At 40.6% G+C, this 18,741-nt stretch overlaps 1 non-coding gene across 1 annotated transcript; it reads right to left on the bottom strand.

The window, feature by feature from the left end:
* Positions 1-8,285: 8,285 nt before the first annotated feature.
* TRNAM-CAU (transfer RNA methionine (anticodon CAU)) lies at positions 8,286-8,358 on the bottom strand. The gene has a single exon. It is a non-coding gene; the product is annotated as a tRNA-Met (tRNA).
* Between the last annotated feature and the right edge of the window lie 10,383 nt (positions 8,359-18,741).

The raw sequence follows: 18,741 nt of genomic DNA, 5'->3' as shown, positions 1-18,741 counted from the left end.
TGTTTTTATCTAGAATGGCCATAATTTTTGTATAGAATGACCGTTAATTATTTTATAGAGTAACAATTATTTTTTTTACAATGGTCATACATTTTTGTAGAGAGGGACTATCAATTTTTTTGTATCTAAAATGGCCTATAATTTTTGTATGTAAGGGACATTCAAAAACAGTGTTGCCAACTTACATATTCAAGATCCGCTAAAGACTACTAAAAATCCGCTAAAATTCCGCCAAGAAATCCGATCTCAAATAATAATAATAATAATAATAATAATAATAATAATAATAATAATAATAATAATAATAATAATAAATGTGTGTTCACCTGATCTGTGAGTTTCACTGGGATTAACCCCCTGCCTGCGAGCCGGCGAGCTAAAACTTGTAGGCGTTTTACTGCCGGGTGCCAACTAGGTGAATCCCCTACCTCAAGGGCCACACACAGAACAGACCAGTTCATTAAACGGTCTCCATAGCATAAATATAAATGCCACTCTCTCACAGTTTCATTATCTGTCGTCATTCGTCAACTAAGAGACAAGTACCCTTTCCCCACGCATTACAAATTTATGATACCATGATCTCATAACATCAAATCCAAATAACATTTTTTCCTCATGTGACTGCTAGCTCCTGACAAGAAATATGGAATAGCTCGGAGACAGACTGGAGTACAAATTTTTAAAAAACGTAAAATGGATAAAACACTAAATTCCGCTGTAATAAATCTAGAATTCCGCCAAAACATCCGCTGTCCGTTAAATGATATATTTATCCGCCGACAGTCTTCTAATTCCGCCAAATTTAGCGGAAAATCCGCTAAGTTGGCAACACTGTTCAAAAAGTCACGAGCCGGAGGCTATACAATGGAAACATGCCGTTATTTCAAAAGCATTGCCCAGCACTGCTGAGGCACTGGCCGCACTGCGACACGAGGCGGTGAAGGGCCGTCTCGTACAATTCCTGGGTCTCCGTTGTGAACCAGCTCCGAACGTACTGCTTGACGTCGGTGTCCGAGGAGCGTGAGACGTTTGTGTCGGGGATACAACTGGGAAGGAAAACCAGTAGCTCGCCGAGGTGGCCTCACCTGCTATGCTGAAGAGGGTCTTTGTGGGGGGATGAGGAGAACGGGAGGGATAGACAACGAAGAGGGAAGGAAGCGGCCGTGGCCGTAAGTTAGGTACCATTCCGGCATTTTCCTGGAGGAGAAGTGGGAAACCACGGAAAACCACTTCGAGGATGGTTGAGGTGAGAATCGAACCGCTCTCTACTCAGTTGACCTCCCGAGGCTGAGTGGACCCAGTTCCAGCCATCGTACCACTTTTCAAATTTCGTGGCAGAGCCGGGAATCGAATCCGTGCCTCCTGGGGTGGCAGCTAATCACACTACCCACTACACCACAGAGGTGGATTATTATTATTATTATTATTATTATTATTATTATTATTATTATTATTATTATTATTATTATTATTATTATTATTATTATTATTATTATTATATATTATATATTCCTTCGTTATGCCCATTCATAGAGCGCGTTTGAACTTGTTAGTTGGTTTGATGGTTTGTGCCTTCTTATCCTCCCAAAATCTCTTCATGAATGCACTGTGTTGCATCTTGCGTTCTGTCGACCACTTCCTACCAGTTGTCTTTTTTGGTTTCTCCCTAAATTTATGATTAGCTACTTTGGTTCTAAAAGCTCCACGATTTTCCATGATGTCGTCTGTAATATTTATTTCTTGGAGGTCCGCCTTAGTTTCTTCTAGCCATTTTATTTTGACCTTCTTTGAGTTGATTACTTTGAATAATCTTTTAGTTAGTCTGTCGCTGTTCATTCTGTAGATATGGCCATAGAAATTAAGGCGCCTTTTCCGTACAGCATCAGTAAACCTGTCGGTGAAGGAGTAGAGGTCCGCTGTTTTCCTCTTAATCCACATTCCATTTTCTCTCGTAGGACCATAAATTTTCCTGAGAATTTTCCGCTCCTGCTTTTCAATTTCTGTAATTTTAGAGTGACCACCTAAGCATATGGTTTCTGAGGCATATAAAGCTTCGGGCAATACAACTGTCTTGTAGTGTCGTAATTTTGCATTACGCGATATGACTCTTTTGTTGTAGTAATTCCACGTCAGTCTGTATGCCTTATGTAGTTTGGTGTTTCTTTCTACATTGGCACTACTGTCTAATCCTGATGGTAGTATAATTTCTCCAAGGTATTTGAAGGAGGGCACCTGTGAAATTGTGCCGTTTTCCATCTCTAGCGGAGTTCTTTTGCTATTTTGACGTAGATTTTCCATGTACTTGGTTTTCTCGTAGGATATCTGGAGGCCTGCCTTTGATGCTATATTGTGTAGTCTCTGTATGGCATACCTTGTTTCATCCTTGGTCTTAGTAATGATTGCGAGATCATCAGCAAATGCTAAACATTTCACATTGACCTTGCTTCCCAAATTTCCGATGTTCACACCCTTGATATCCTTTTCCCACTCTCTAATAACTTTGTCTAGAACTAAGTTAAACAGAATAGGGGAGATGCTGTCACCTTGACGAACGCCCGTACATATTTCAAAAGGCTCAGAGATTTCTCCAAGGAATTTCACTTTAGAGGTCGTACTTGTGAGGGTCTGCTGGATAAGTGCTCTGGTCTTCTTGTCCACTCTGAGTTCTTCTAGGGTATCAAATACTGTCTGTCTGTCCACAGAGTCATACGCCTTCTTAAAATCCACAAAGGTGACGATCGTGCTGGCACTTCGGCGAATCCTTAATATCGTCTTCAAGTTCCATATTTGTTCTGCACATGATCGACCTTTCCTGAAACCCGCTTGGTACTCGCCAATCAGATGATCTGTCTGTTTTTCTAACCGGTTCAAGAGAGCTTTGGAAAGGATTTTGTATGCGATTGGCAATAGAGATATGCCTCTATAGTTGTTTGGATCTGCCTTGTCACCTTTCTTGTGCAATGGGTGTATTAATGCACACTTCCAATCCTGTGGAATCATTTCCGTTTCCCATATTTCTACTAGGATTGCATGAATTTTGCTTACAAGATCATCTCCAAGTTTACACATCTCCGCAGTGATGCCGTCCTCTCCAGGAGCTTTATTATTTTTAAGCGATCGTATAATCTCTGCTGTTTCCTGTATTGTCGGTGGCTGTGAATCGGGGTTGGGCATGGGCTTTTCAAAGTTCAGTCTTTCCTTTGGAGGATCACAATTGAGGAGGTCTCGGAAGTAGTCAGCTAGAATAGTGCAGTTCTCTTTGGTGTTCGTTTCTAATGTTCCATTTGCTCGACGGAAACATAAAGATGGTGGTTGATAGCTAGATAAATTCTCACGGAAGGTCTTGAAGAAATTCCTGGAGTTGTTTCTAAGGAAATCTTGTTCGATTTCCATGAGTCTATTTTTGTCATAGGCTCGTTTCTCCCTGCGGATTATTTTTGAGGAGATTTTCTGAACTTTTAGGAAGGTCTCCCATCTCTTAGTTGTTTGATGTCCATTCCACTGATTCCATGCTTTCATCCGTTCATCAATGGCTTTATCACAGGTCGTGTTCCACCACCTATGTTTGCGTTTCCTTGGAGGCTGCCCTAATTTCATGGCTGATGTCTGAAGTGTTTTACGAAGGCCTGGCCAGTCCTTGGGGTCCTGCTCTCGTATGTCTTGTAGAAAGGTCGTGGCGTTCTGTCGAAGACATTCTGGATCAACTCTTAGAGATCTTTTGTGTTTAGGTCTGTATCTGTTGGGTTGGAATCTCACTTTGATTTTAATTCATCCTTCCTTGTTGTTTCCTCTCGCGTTCTCTCGAGTATTCCTTCATCAGTGCACTATGCTCACTTCTTTTCTCCTCAGACCACTTTGTACAGCATTTCCTTTTTATGCTTCTTTGGAATCATTTCATTCAAAGAACCCAATGTTTGTAAATCTTTCTTTTCATGGTTTCATCTTCTCTTACTTTTTTCTAAATCTTTCTTGACCTCTTGTATCCAGCGAGTTGTTGACTTTTTCTCCCAAAAATACTTGAATATCTGTGTTGTTAATCTGTTGTCATCCATATGTCCAAAACACAACTACCTCCTTTTTTCTTATTGCTTCTGTTAAATTTTCTATGTTCTACTAATTTCCTTATTACTTCTTATTTTCCATTGTTCTCCTGTTCAGGATATATTATTCATTTCATAAGTTAGGAATAACTAGTAATACTGTTATTTGCTTTACGTCCTACTAACTACTTTTACGGTTTTCGGAGACGCCGAAGTGCCGAAATTTAGTCCCGCAGGAGTTCTTTTAAGTGTCAATAAATCTACCGACATGAGGATGACGTATTTGAGCACCTTCAAATACCATCGAACTGAGCTAGGATCGAACCTGCCAAGTTGGGGTCAGAAGGCCAGCGCCTCAGCCGTCTGAGCCACTCAGCCCAGCATTAGGAATAACAGTCATAGGTGGTACGAAGAGAAGGGAACAATAGCAGGAGGGTACTAGGAATGAGGAGATAAAGGCGAAGTTAGGAATGAACTTGATGGATGAAGCAGTACGCATAAACCGGCTTCAGCGGTGAGGTCATGTAAGGCGAATTGAGGAGGATACGTTACCTAGGAGAGTAATGAACTCGATCATGGAGGGTAAGAGAAGTAGAGGGTACCAAGACGACGAAGGATAAACTCAGTTTCTAATGATTTGAAGATAAGAGGTATGGAATTACTGTAAACGAGGCCTCTGAACTAGTTCCAGATAGAGAATCCTGGGGGCGGTTTCTTAATCCACAGAGGCTTTCAGGCTGAGCGCTAAAGGCAGAACAGTCTGTAATGAAGATATATATGTTACAGCATCAGTGCAGAATAGTTTGGTGGGTTTTCATGAAAGTTGTTGTTTAAGTGTAGGATAAGGGCGACTAGCAGTGAAAAATTTGAAGCAAAAATTACGATTTTCAGTCTTCATCTGCAAAACTGAATCACCAGTCTATGCAAAAATTACGAGTATAAAGAAATTAAAGGCCATACAAAAATCAATGGCTATTCTGTATAAAAATTAATGGCCACTCTGTACGGAAATTATTGGCCATTGTACACAAAAATTAATGAACATTGTAGACAAAGTTAATGGCCACTCTCTACAAAAATTAAAGACCATTACAGACAAAAGTGAATGGAAAGTCGATAAAAAGTTAAAGGGCATTTAAGACAAAAATGAATGGCCACTCTATATAAAATTAATGGACAGTCTATAAAAAGTGAATGGTCACTCTATACAAAAAATAATGGCCATTCTAGACAAAAATGAATGATCACTGTAGACAAAATTTAATAGCCACTCTATACAAAAATAAATGGCCAAGCTATAAAGAATTAATGTCCAGTCTATATAAAAATTAATGGATATTCTACAAAAATATTGAATGAAAATCTACAACCTGTTTTCCAGTCATTGACGGGTCATGGGTGTGATGAATGAAGCAGATATAGGCTATTATTACGATGAGGTCGCAAAGTGATGTATATTAATGACTGATAGATGCTATGAAATGAGAATGGAGAGTGTTGCTGGAATGAAAGATGACAGGGAAAACCGGAGTAGCCGGAGAAAAACCTGTCCCGCCTCTGCTTTGTCCAGCACAAATCTCACATGGAGTGACCGGGATTTGAACCACGGTATCCAGCGGTGAGAGGCCGACGCGCTGTCGTCTGAGCCACGGAGGCTCCCTACAAAAATATTAATAGCCACTAATCACAAAAATAAATGGCCACTATATACAAAAAATAATGGACATTTGTACAAAAATTAATAGACACTTTGTTCAAAAATTAATTAAAGAATTAATGGCCAATATAGAAAAATATCAATAGCCACTTTATACAAACATTAATGTTCATTCTACACAAAGTTAATGACCATTCTATATAAAGATGAATGGTCATTCTGGACAAAAATTAATGACCACTTTAGTCAAAAATGAATGGTCTCTCTCTCTCTATATATAAAGTAATGGTGATTCTATACAAAACGCCAGGGGCATTTTATACGAAAATTAGTCGCCAATCTAGACAAAAGTTAATAGCCTCTCCATACAAAAATTAATAACCAGTTTAAAAAACATTAATGTTAACTGTACAAAAATGGGCATGCTATACAAAATTAATGGCAATGCTATACAAACATTAATGTCCACTCTACACAAAAATTAATGGTCATTCTATAGAAAAATTAATTGCGACTCTATACAAAATTAAATTCCAACTCTATCAAAATTTAATGGCCAGTTTGTAAAAGATTAATAGACACGCTATTAAAAATAATGGCTATTCTATATAAAAATGATTGGCCAGCCTATACAAAAAAGTAATGGCAACTCTAAACAAAAAACAATCAGGTGCAAATTAAATGAAACAAAACAAATACTATTTCAGCTTTAAATTTCATTTTACTGAGAAAGCTGTTTGTTATTGATAATAATATGAAACTGGAATGGTCCTTGACAAGGTATAACGCAGTCGATTTCGCCTTTCTATGCAGATAGAAGAAAGCCCAGGAAACCCCGCCTCGCACGTGCTCATGTGACTGTCAGCCCACTTCGGTATTTCCAGACAGTTGAGTGAGACAAGCCTGAGGGCATGTGACGGTCTCTCCTTGTATTGTATTGAGTGGAAGGCGAACATTACTATTCTAGCTGCACCCCGAATATACTAGAACTTAGGGCGTATAAAAGCAGGCACTCCGAGTGATATGTGTTGAGTAGTTCAGTGTGTGGAGCAGGTATCTGAGTTAATTGTGTGATTTGCGCTCTGGCAGAGAGTTCGACTATTTTACTGGCACTCCCGGAAGTAACGAAGTAACCTACTTTTCTCGAAAAGAAAAGTTTTCACCGCCAATCCGATTGCACCATCGTTATTTAACACGAAGAGTATCCCTGATTTTTTGTCGGTATAAGTGAGATATAGCCTGTATAAATGCAGTGTTTGGGAGACAAGTACACATATTTTTCTGCTTGTTATTTGTAGGGACCTGAATACATATAACGTCAAATAATGTCCTGTTTCAAAAATTAAAAAATGAAGTTGAACACTTGATGTTTGCAGCTCAGGTAGTATTTAATGACGAACGACATAGGGCTTTGGTGATACACATTACAATATTTTCCAACGTAAAAACGTTCGCTTATTGTGCGTAGAACGTTTTCTTACAACTTACGCATGCATAATGCCTAACGCATGGTACGGCGGGTGGTATAAGCCGAGGGAGAAACGAAGCTACTACCTACCTCACAAACATCGCACTCTACTTCACGCTCTTGCCTCGGACAAACCATTCACTAAATTTAAAGGAAATCATATATTACGAACTGCGGACATTAATCCCTACCCTCCTCAAGGTTATTTGTTCTTCTCTCTCAAACAACCTGTACATTATCGTTCTACACCTAAAACCCCTGTCAAATCCTTAACATGTGTTATGAGACCGCATTTACAAATACTCTATGAAGTTAATTTTTTAGTGATATATGTATATTGTAAAACTGTAAATGAATTTATCCTCACATTGCTAAAATAGTAGCACTTAAAATCTGATCGTGTACTTGAAGTCCTGTGTTCCGATCTTATCGCTTAAATCGATACACAATTCACCCCTTCTTATTTAGGTATTTACTTAATCCATTAACACTGCAGGGTTGGCTTCTCCCCAGGACTCAGCGAGGGATCCCACCTCTATCACCACAAGGACATTGTCCTTAAGCGTGAGACATTTGGTTGGATACATCTGGTTGGGAGGAACAGTACATAGGCAGGGAGCCTCACCTGCTATGTCGAAAAGGGGTCTTGTAGGGGGAAGGGAAAATCGGAAGTGATAGCGAGGAAGAGGGAAGGAAACGGCCGTGGCCTTAAGTCAGGTATCATCCCGGCATTTCACAGGAGAAGAAGAGGGGAAACCACAGGAAATCACTTCGAGGATGGAATCGAAAGCTCCCCCTTTCTACTCATTTGACCTTCCGAGGCTGAGTGGATTCCGTTCCAGCCCTCGTACCACTTTTCATATTTCATGGCAGAGCCGGGAATCGAACCCGGGCCTCCAAGGGTGGTAGCTGATCACACTAATCCTGATTATATTTGTTAAAGTTTCAATGTATTTCGGCCGAAGGCGTACACAAAATCCGAAGTAGGCCAACATCTACAATTCCAAGTCACATTTCCGGCAGTGGTGCACAGCTGTTTTTCCAAAAAATTCCTTAAAATACCGTACACATTAAAAGCACATTTCAATACAAAATAAGAAATTATAACGAAAATTCATGCCCCGGGTGAGGATCGAACTCACGACCTTAAGATTATGAGACTTACGCGCTGCCTACTGCGCTACCGAGGCTGTATGTGCTAACGTAAAAAAATTTAACTTTCAATCAGCTCTAAAATAATGCGTGATGAGATAACAAATAGTAATCTCTGATTTTTAGGTCTTGGAAATGGTAAGATATGGTGTATCCCATGATTGTGGTTCGTAGACCTAGAAAAGGCATTTGATAATGTTGATTGGATCAAGCTGTTTGAAATTCTGAAGGTGATTGGCTTCAGATATAAAAATCAGTCTACCGTGCGGTTAGGTGCGCGCAACTGTGAGCTTGCATCCGGGAGATAGTAGGTTCGAACCCCACTGTCGACAGCCCTGAAGAAGGTTTTCCGTGGTTTTCCCATTTTCATCCCAGGCAACTGCTGGGACTGTACCTTAATTAAGGCCACGGCCATTTCCTTCCCACTCCTAGGCCTTTCCTATCCCATAGTCGCCATAAGACCGATCTGTGTCGGTGACCGTAAAGCGGTGTCCGGACATTTCGTACCACCTGGCCGTTATCTGCCAGCGAACGGTTTTCCCGTAATCCCCAAATATTTACTCCAGAACGATCCGTATCACTCGATTTCCAATTGGAATTCCATTTCCATGCCATCAGGCATAATGAGCCCGACAGACACACTTTAGAAATCAGAAACAAATGTGGAGCTAACTTTCAAAACTCAATATCTCGAAAAATTTCAAAATCCTGTTTTATGTCGAATTATGCTTGGTTTCTTGAGCTGTATCGAAACTTACTACCATTTTGTACCGAAACTCAATATTTTCCATGACAAACACGTCTGGAATATGATGTTTTTAATCAAAACTTGATACCTGCATGTGCATGTTTGTTGCGATCAAAACTTCATAAATTCACTGTTTTTCAGATGGCTCTAAACTTTTTAATTTCAAACATTAATGTATGTCCGCCTCTGTGGTGTAGTGGTTAGCGTGATTAGCTGCCACCCCCAGAGGCCCGGCTCTGCCACGAAATTTGAAAAGTGGTACGAGGGCTGGAACGGGGTCCACTCAGCCTCGGGAGGTCAAACTGAGTAGAGGTGGGTTCGATTCCCACCTCAGCCATCCTGGAAGTGGTTTTCCGTGGTTTCCCACTTCTCCTCCAGGCAAACGCCGGGATGGTGCCTAACTTAAGGCCACGGCCGCTTCCTTCCCTCATCCTTGCCTATCCCTTCCAATCTTCCCATTCCCCTACAAGGCACCATAGCAGGTGAGGCCGCCTGGGCGAGGTACTGGTCATACACCCCAGTTGTATCCCCCGACCAAGAGTGTGAAGCTCCAGGACACTGCCCTTGAGGCGGTAGAGGTGGGATCCCTCGCTGAGTCCGAGGGAAAAGCCGAACCTGGAGGGTAAACAGATGACGATGACATTAATGTATTTTACCAGTCTTGCGAGGCTTCGCCAACATTATTTGGAGCTTACTGTTACAATTCCAACCAACATATTATTACAAAAAACTGCTTCAGGAACATTATGGGAATGACTGGAGAAAAGAATCCAATTCGTTTTGGTACAGCCAGCTAATCGAGGTTTCTGTTGGGAAGGAGGACCTTAATGTTGAGGATGAACAGACAGAACTATGCAGCTGCCTCGAATTTGAGAAAGCCGTGCACATTTAACCAGCGAGTCCCTTTGTGCTTTGTAGTTCGCTACCAAATCAGACAATGCAAATTCAGCAAAAATAAAGTAAGAAATCCAAAACGGTGTTTTATAAATTGTGAAAGTGGTTTTTGAGACGAAAATAATTTGTTTTTTATAGCATGTACAGTATTATTTTCTTAAGAAATTGTATTGTTTTCTCCTCGGGTACATAATATTTCGTGTCAAATCTTCACAACTCCCTACCATTGTATTTCAAAACTTAATATATCCACATGTCCGCCTCTGTGGTGTAGTGGTTAGTGTGATTAACTGCCACCCCCGGAGGCCCGGGTTCGATTCCCGGCTCTGCCACGAAATTTGAAAAGTGGTACTAGGACTGGAACGGGGTCCACTCAGCTTCGGGAGGTAAAATGAGTAGAGTTGGGTTCGATTCCCATCTCAGACATCCTCGAAGTGGTTTTCCGTGGTTACCCACTTCTCCTATCTTAAGGTCAAGGCCGCTTCCTTCCCTCTTCCTTGTCTTCCCATCTCCCCGCAAGGCCCCTGTTCAGCATAGCAGGTGAGGCCGCCTGGGCGAGGTACTGGTCATCGTCCCCAGTTGTATCCCTGACCCAATGTCTCACGCTCCAGGACACTGCCCTTGAGGCGGTAGAGGTGGAATCCCTCGCTGAGTCCGAGGGAAAAACCAACCCTGGAGGGTAAGTAGATTAATAATAAGAAGAATATATCCACATTTTAATTCAAAAGTTAATAAATCCAGATGATTTTTGTAAATACCATTGGAATAAAAGCTAACGATTTCAAAGTCATCGAGGTAAATGTTCAAATGCTATAAGTTTCTTCGTTCTCTTGTAAAAAAATGCATAAGTGGCCATATTCGTTTTGAAAGTTAGCTCCTCAAATATTTGCTGAAGAAAATTTCTACCGGTATATTACTTAAATAATTGCCCTTTTGAACTGTACGTTTACGTAAATATTACCATAAGAAAGCCAAATTTTTAAAGTTTAAATCCTGGAACATGTAACGGACTCCTCACTTCACCGGCAACTACTGTTATGAACCTCGCCACGCACATAACCTTTTTCTACTATTAATATAGACTTAGCCTCATCATGATATAAACCGCATTTTCTCTTCAACTGGAACTTACATACTTATGTGAATTTGCACACATCATACCTTGCACGAACTCTGCTCTATCCACCTTTACGATCTACGATAAACTAACTTCATTTTCGCCGCCTGACGTCACGTGACATCGCCTGCTTTGTCACGCATGCTCCACTAACCTCTGGAATCTTCCAGACATATTTCTCATTATTCCACACTATAAATACCCGGCCTTCCTCTGAATGTGTTGAGATGGACTTTGGCCTGTGTGGAGGGAGGAACCTTTAACGTCATCTCCGTCCTTAGCGACATGTGCCCTGGACTCTCCATTTTCGGGCAGAACTACTTGGTATGACAAACTGATAATGTCCTTATTGTAAATACTTCTATGTTGCATTTGGAGCTATTTTCTTTGCATATTCTAACTGGGAGCAGTGCATTTCCAGGCCGAGATTTCACTTGTATTTTCAATATCTAAGCCTCTATTGACTAACTAGTGACAATTTTCTTTCCAAATGTGCGTGTGGTATATCGGCAACTCTGCGACTCCTGTACACACTTGTGCTTAATCAGTGTTTCGCCATTTATGTTTTTGCATACTTCGAAACTGTTTCATTGTAGTATACAGTGACTTACGCCTGCATGACAACGTTAATTTGTGCCTATTCGGGTGATAATTGAAGAGGTGGCGACTTTCATATTACATTTAGACTTTTGCTTAGAAGACTTCATGCTGGTATACTCCAATCTCGTAACTGTGTACATCCTTTTCTTATTCTCGTTGTTCAACATTTCTCTTTGTACCGTATTCATCCTTTTCTTGTCTATCCCTTTCCTCTCCTGGCCTATTCTCTTATTTGCTTTCATTCTCTTGGATATTTTATTCTTGGTCTAACAAATTTGTATTACTTGTGGTTGGGAAAATTCCGTATCTGTACAGACTTCTATTCATGTAATATTGTAAGAGCTTGATTTAATTCTTCTAATATATCTATTTCCAAATTTTATCTTGGTTTCTCATCTATTTTCACCCATCATGTCCCTTATTTCTCCTCCCATTCTCTTTTAATTTTCTAATATTATCTAGCATGCTTTCCACTGCGCTATCTGAGGTTATTCTGGAATGCTTATTGGAGATCTTTTTTTTTTTTACCACGGCCTCCATTCTTAATTTGGCGTTTTACTCGCTGCATAATATTACTACCTACCGTTTGAGAGTACTCGGTGTCACCGATACTTTGATTCCCTCGGCAGTATTATTATATATATGCATATACCCCCATAAAGGGTTATAAACAAAACAACCCAATATAAACATAGGCCTACTTGGTGTTCGGGCGGAATGTGCCTGACGAGCTTATGGATGGATAATATTACTACCATTGTGAATATTTATAAACTACAACATTATTTCGTTACCAGATAAGTAAAATAGAAGATTCTGATGGAGTGGCAGATATGGGTTTGAAGGTCACGTGGAAACAAGAAACTACTGAAAGGTGGAAGTAGCTAGGTCCCCACGATTGAGGAATACGAGAAAAGAATCAGTTGCGCCCGACGGGAAGTTAACATCAGTAGTGGTGACACCGCGCACACGCTTCTGCTACAGTAATGGACAGATTCATTAGGACATCGTTTTTACTTCACAATACTTTCCACTCTTTCAAGTGGTACGGAATGTCGTTTCCTAAATATTTTAAAGTCATCAGCTGACACTTCGCAGGAAATGAGCAGGTCACATGGTACGAAATATCCAGTGGTACGAAAAGTCCTAGAACCACGTAACTTAAAGCAACTCGAAAAAAATCTGTCTGCATGGATAAGAATGGAGGGTCATGAAAAAAGAAGCAGCAACCCAGAAGGGAGTGAGACAAGGATGCAGTTTGTCAACCCTCCTTCTCAGTGCTGGTAATGGTAAAGGAAATCAAATAGGAATTTTGAAAGTGAATAACAAGTCAAGAAGAGAAATTCGAAACTCGGGGATTTTCAGAAGATATTATTTTATCTCAATCTGGAGAAGATCCGGAGAAATTGATGAATTATACAGACACAGTGTTGGAGGAATATTAGATGTTGAAAGTAAATCCAAAACAAAAGTAATGAAGTGTAGTCGAATAAAGTCATGTGATGCAGGAACTGTTAGACCTGGAAAAGAGGGGAAGAAGATGGATATTGTTACTTGGATAGCAGACTAAGTAACGAGGAGGACATAAGTTGCAGACTAGCAGGAGCAAGGAAGGTCTTTCTTAAGAAAACAAATTTGATCACTTCGGATGTTGATATAGGAATTAGAATGATCTTTTAGAATACTTTCATCTGGAGCGTGGCGTTGTACGGAGTGAAACATTGACGTAACCAGCTCAGAAAGAAAGAGAATAGAAGGTTTTGAAATGTAATATTACAGACGAATGCTGAAGGTGAGATGGGCAGATCGAAGCACGAATTAATCGAATGAATCGAATTGGTGAGGGGAAAACGATTTGGTAAACTTTGAGCAGAAGAAGAGATGAGCACATCTTAAGGACTTGTTCACTTGGTTTTTGAGGAAAATGTAGGCGCTGAGAACAGTAGGGGTAGCCCAAGGTGGCAAACAGATGTTGAATATAGTAGATACGTAGAAACGAAAATGTTAGCACAGGATAGGGTTGCGTGAAGTGCTGTATCATTTCAGAGTTTGGACTGATGACCCAATCAACAAATGCAACAGCAACAAAATGTCGGACCTCCACCACGTCCACTCTGATCAGTGTAAAGAGAGAATATTTGCTCTGGTGTACTTCCTTTTAAGACAATTTTTACCACCACCACGACCACGGGTTCTACAACAGTAGACGTTCATATGATAAGGCAGTTTCACTCGGTATTTGTCTACTGTGTGGGCTGTGGGAAATGATGTAAGACATGACCATTTCCTGGCCATGTGTACTGAGATGTGGTCAACACTATCACGGTCACAGGATGTTGTGTAGCTGACAGGGGATGAACTGGGAGTACATTCAGCTCCTGCTGACATCAAAGAAGTTCGCCATCAGAATGTTGGTTGGCGAGGTTGATTGCACGCCAAAGCCTAGGCTCAAGTCCGATCCTCTCCACTCTGTTCATGTGGAGTGAGGGTATATGACGCTGTTAATGGTGATTCGTCCGTCGCATGGGGTCGTTCTGCCTTGAGCAGTGCCGAACACGACCAGGATGCTCTGGCACAAGAAACCTAAACCTAAATAGCTGGCGCGCCTTCACGTTCAGGCTGAGGAATGAGCTTCATCTACATACAGGCCGGCTCCATGGCTAAATGGTTAGCGGGCTGGCCTTTGGCCTAGAGGGTACCGGGTTCAATTCCCGGCCGAGACGAGGATTTTACCTTTCTTTGGTTAATCGCATTTGCTGCTGACCTGGGTGTGTTTGCCGTCATCAACAGTGAACTTCATCATAGGTAGGGCCATATCCTCATAGACGTGCAGGTCTCCTCGAATGAGCTGTACCAGGCTTCTCTGGGGGAACTCGCTATTATTATTATTATCATCATTATTATTATTATTATTATTATTATTATTATTATTATTATTATTATTATTATTATTATTATTATTATTAGCGAGCTCTCCCAATATTGGAAGACGTTAAGCAAATAAGTCAATCATTTCTTCTGTGAGTTCTTCTCGTTTTTCCAATTGGTTTTCATTCTTTCCGAGAATGTACTGTTTTTGTCGTGGTTTGCTCTCATGTAACTTCCCAGTTGTTTACTTTGTGCCTAAAGTCTGAATGTCTGTTGAACTTATGTTTGCGTTTTTTGGTCCTTTCGAAGTTCTTTAAGCCAGGGTGTTGAGTTCTTAAGCGAGGTTATATAATCTATTATCCTTTTTGTCAATCGATTTTCCGGTAATCTAGTGAGATGGCCGAAGAATTTCATTCGTCTTTTCCTAATGTCAGATTCGATGTTCGAGAAGTTTTCCGTTCTTTTGATTGATTATAACCTGTAACCTTCTTGGGTGTATCTTGCTCCTAAGATTTTCCTAATGATTTATTCTTCTTCATTTCGAATCACCCATCTTTGGGGTACGTCAGATCAACCACTTCTTAGATGCTTGTGCTCTTTTCTTCTCCCAATAGTTATTCATTCTAACTGATCTCCTCCTCCTTTCCTCCTCTAATATCTTAATCGGTTTTCTGGTGTTGTTCTTAACTTGGAACCTCTTAGTTTCGTCTTTGGTCACGGTTTTGGCTGTACCTTTCTTTAACATGAGTTCGGTAATCTTAAGAACTCTCAGATCCTTTTCAACTTCCTTAAACCAATTGGTTTTGGCCTTTTTTTTGTAAATGATCTTATTTTATTATTTTATTATTTATTATTTATCGATACGGCCACCTGTGGGCCACGATTACACAATCTTCCTCCTGTCACGCAGACTGATACCCTTCTCTTTACACTCTCGCCAAAGATTCTTGAGTCTTTGAATTCTTCTTGTCGTTCTTCCACCGAGATGTTCCGTGGCTTCGCATGTTGCTCTTCAGACGCATCCCTCGTTCCCGCAACCTTCTTCCTAAATGATGTCCTTTCTTTCTTATCCTCCTCCTTGATACCTATTTCTGCCAAGTCATTGTGCACGTGTGTAAGCCATCCCGGTTGTTTTTTCCACCTTTCCTGCAGAAGAAGTATCCTGTTGGCCAATCTCTCAGGGTTCATTCTTCTGATATGCCCATAAAACGTCAGTCTCCTTTTTCTCATCACAGTCGTGATTCTTTCTACTGTCTTGTAGAGCTCCAAATTCGATCTTAACCGGAATGTGTTTGGGTCACTCGTCGACTTTCTAGGGCCTAAGATTTTCGCAAGAATCTTCTTTCTCTTTTTTCAAGGAGTGGGTCAGCCATCCTCGTCAAGGTTTCTGCTCCATAAAGGCACTCTGTTCTAACCACTGTGCAGTAATGTTCTAACTTGACCTGAATTGAGAGAGACTTTGACTTATAGGAGTCATGACATAGTCTGAATGCCAACTCCATCCTTCTCACCCTCTCCTTTAATCCTTGCTTTTCATCTCCATTGGGGGTGAGTATTTCTTCCAGGTATTTAAATTTTTGCACACGCTGGATATCCCCATACAATGTAACAAGTCTGTCCATGTCGCCTTTTTTTATAGAATCCATGAATGCTGTTTTTTCGAAGGAGATTCTTAACCCTGTTTTGACTGCAACATTTTGTAGTTCTTCGACTTGTTTCTTGGCTGTTTGACGGTTGTCTGTAATAAGAACGACATCGTCTGCGAAGGCAAGGCAATCCAACATCATCGCATTTTTACCACAACCTATCTTTACCCCATTCTTCATTCCATTTTCAGTCATTCTCAGCCTCCATTCCCTAATAACTTTTTCTAAAATGCAATTATAGAGTAGTGGAGAAAGGCTGTCTCCTTGCCTCAAACCCGTTTTTATCTCAAATGGATTTGAGAGTTCGCCCATAAATTTGACTTGAGAAAAGGTGTTTGTAAGAGATTGCCGAATTATGGCCAGAGATTTCTCATCCACTCCAAACTCCTGCAGAACGTTCATGAGCACTCAACGATCTATGGAATCATATGCCATTTTGAAATCAACGAAGGTTATGATTGTCCTCTTCTGATTTCTCGTTGATCTTAATTTTATAAGTGATTTTAGAATATAAATCTGCTCAGCACATGAACGCCCTTTCCTGAACCCTGCCTGGTATTCACCAATTTGTTTATCTAGATGTGTTTCAAGCCTCCGCTGCAATGCTTTGGATAGAATTGTGTATGCTATAGGAAGAAGAGAGATACCTCTGTAGTTGTTGACGTTAGTTTGGTCCCCTTTTTTGTGTAAAGGATGAATGAGTGCATTTTTCCAATCACTTGGTATTTCTTCTTTTCCCCAAATAAAAGCGAATAATTCCTCTACTTTTTCCACTATATTTTCACCTGCAAAATTTGAATAACTCTGCAGTAATTGAATCTTTCCCAGGAGCTTTGTTGTTTTTAGTTGCTTAATGATGTCCCTAATTTCTTCCCTATTTGGTGGTAATGAATCATTCAACTTGAATTGAGGCTCTCCAAACAGCAATCCATCTTCAGGAGGTTCACAGTTCAGAAGATTCTGGAAATAGTTGGTCAGATACTCGCAATTCTTCTTGTCGCCAATAATGAGTTTCCCTTGTTCACTTTTAAAACATAGATTACCAGGGGAGAATTTTTGATTTTGTTTTTAAACCTTCTATGGAAATCTCTTGTGTTGTTTCTCTTGAAATTTTCTATGTTGTGCAGCTGTTCTTTCTCGTACTTTCTTTTCGTATTCCGAAGAATTTTTGCTGTGTGTTTCCGTTGTTCCTTGAAGTCTTCGAAATTCTTGTGATTAGTACACCATAATCTATTATTATTATTATTATTATTATTATTATTATTATTATTATTATTATTATTATTATTCATTCTTCTTTCTTAATCAGTTTACCCTCCAGGGTTGGTTTCGCCCTCGAACCCGGACTTCCGTGGGTGGCAGCTAATCACGTTAACCACTACACCACGTAGGCGGACCATTAATATTATGATTATCATCATCTACATACAACTCACCACACCACAAACTACCACAGAGGCACAGTGTCAGGAAGGGCATCCAACTATGAAACAGGTGTTTGGAAATGGCGGAAACTATTGTTTTTATTATTTAGATCGACACAAAGAACTGCTATTTGCTTTACGTCGCACCTACACGTCTTACGGCGACGATGGGACAGGAAAGGCCCAGGAATAGGAAGGAAGCGGCCGTCGCCTGCATTAAGGTACAGCCCCAGCATTTGCCTGTTGTGAAAATGGGAAACAACTGAAAACCATCTTCAGGGCCGCCGACAGTGGTATTCGAACCCACTATTTCCCGGATGCGAGCTCACAGCTGCGCGCCCCTAACCGCACGGCCAACTCGCCCGGTACACAAACAACTGCGAACTGTGGTTACACTAACTACTCGCCTCTCTTTCTTAGGCTTACACCATTTTGTTTACATAATAACCAAAGGTTCTTTCTCTGGTTCATCCCTCAACCCCGCAACTTTCTTCCTGAAAATGGTCCCGCAAGTCTTTGTGCACCTCCTTCAGCGAGCGGGGATGAGATTTCCATTTTTCCTGTAAAGTGAAATTTTTTTGCGTCAGTCTCTCCGGATTATTTCTCTTCAGGTGAGCATGAAACTCTCACATACAGTTCCTTGTTTGACCTTAGGTGGAAGACAAAACCCTCGAACACTTTCTTGGGACCCAGAATTTTTCTGAGGAACTTCCTTTCCTGTTTCTCAATCGACATAATCTTCCATTTTCGCTCGTGTTTCTGCAGCGTAAAGGCACGCCGGTCTGACTACTACGCAGTAGTGTCCCAATTTAGGCTGGATTTGGATCCGTAACCCTGCGGTACTCGCACGCAATTTTGCTACATATGTAGCCCACAATTTTATTTCCGTTTTGATTGAATACATTCTTACTTAATTCGTTTTTGTCTTAAATTAATAATTGTTCATTTATAATACGTTCTATTTCTATTTCAAGCTTCTTCTGAGATTTTGCAGACCGTTAATGCACAATTAGTTATACTATGTTCTTCACTATCAGCATTTGTTCGCTATCCGAAGTAGACTGGTCACCATTTTCACTAAAATCGTTATCTACTTCCTCAGTATCAGAGTGCAAAACTTGTTC

Source organism: Anabrus simplex, chromosome 3 (assembly GCF_040414725.1).
Source record: "Anabrus simplex isolate iqAnaSimp1 chromosome 3, ASM4041472v1, whole genome shotgun sequence".
NCBI lineage: Eukaryota > Metazoa > Arthropoda > Insecta > Orthoptera > Tettigoniidae > Anabrus > Anabrus simplex.
Note: the sequence above shows the minus strand (reverse complement) of the source record. Positions and strands in the feature narration are given on the sequence as shown.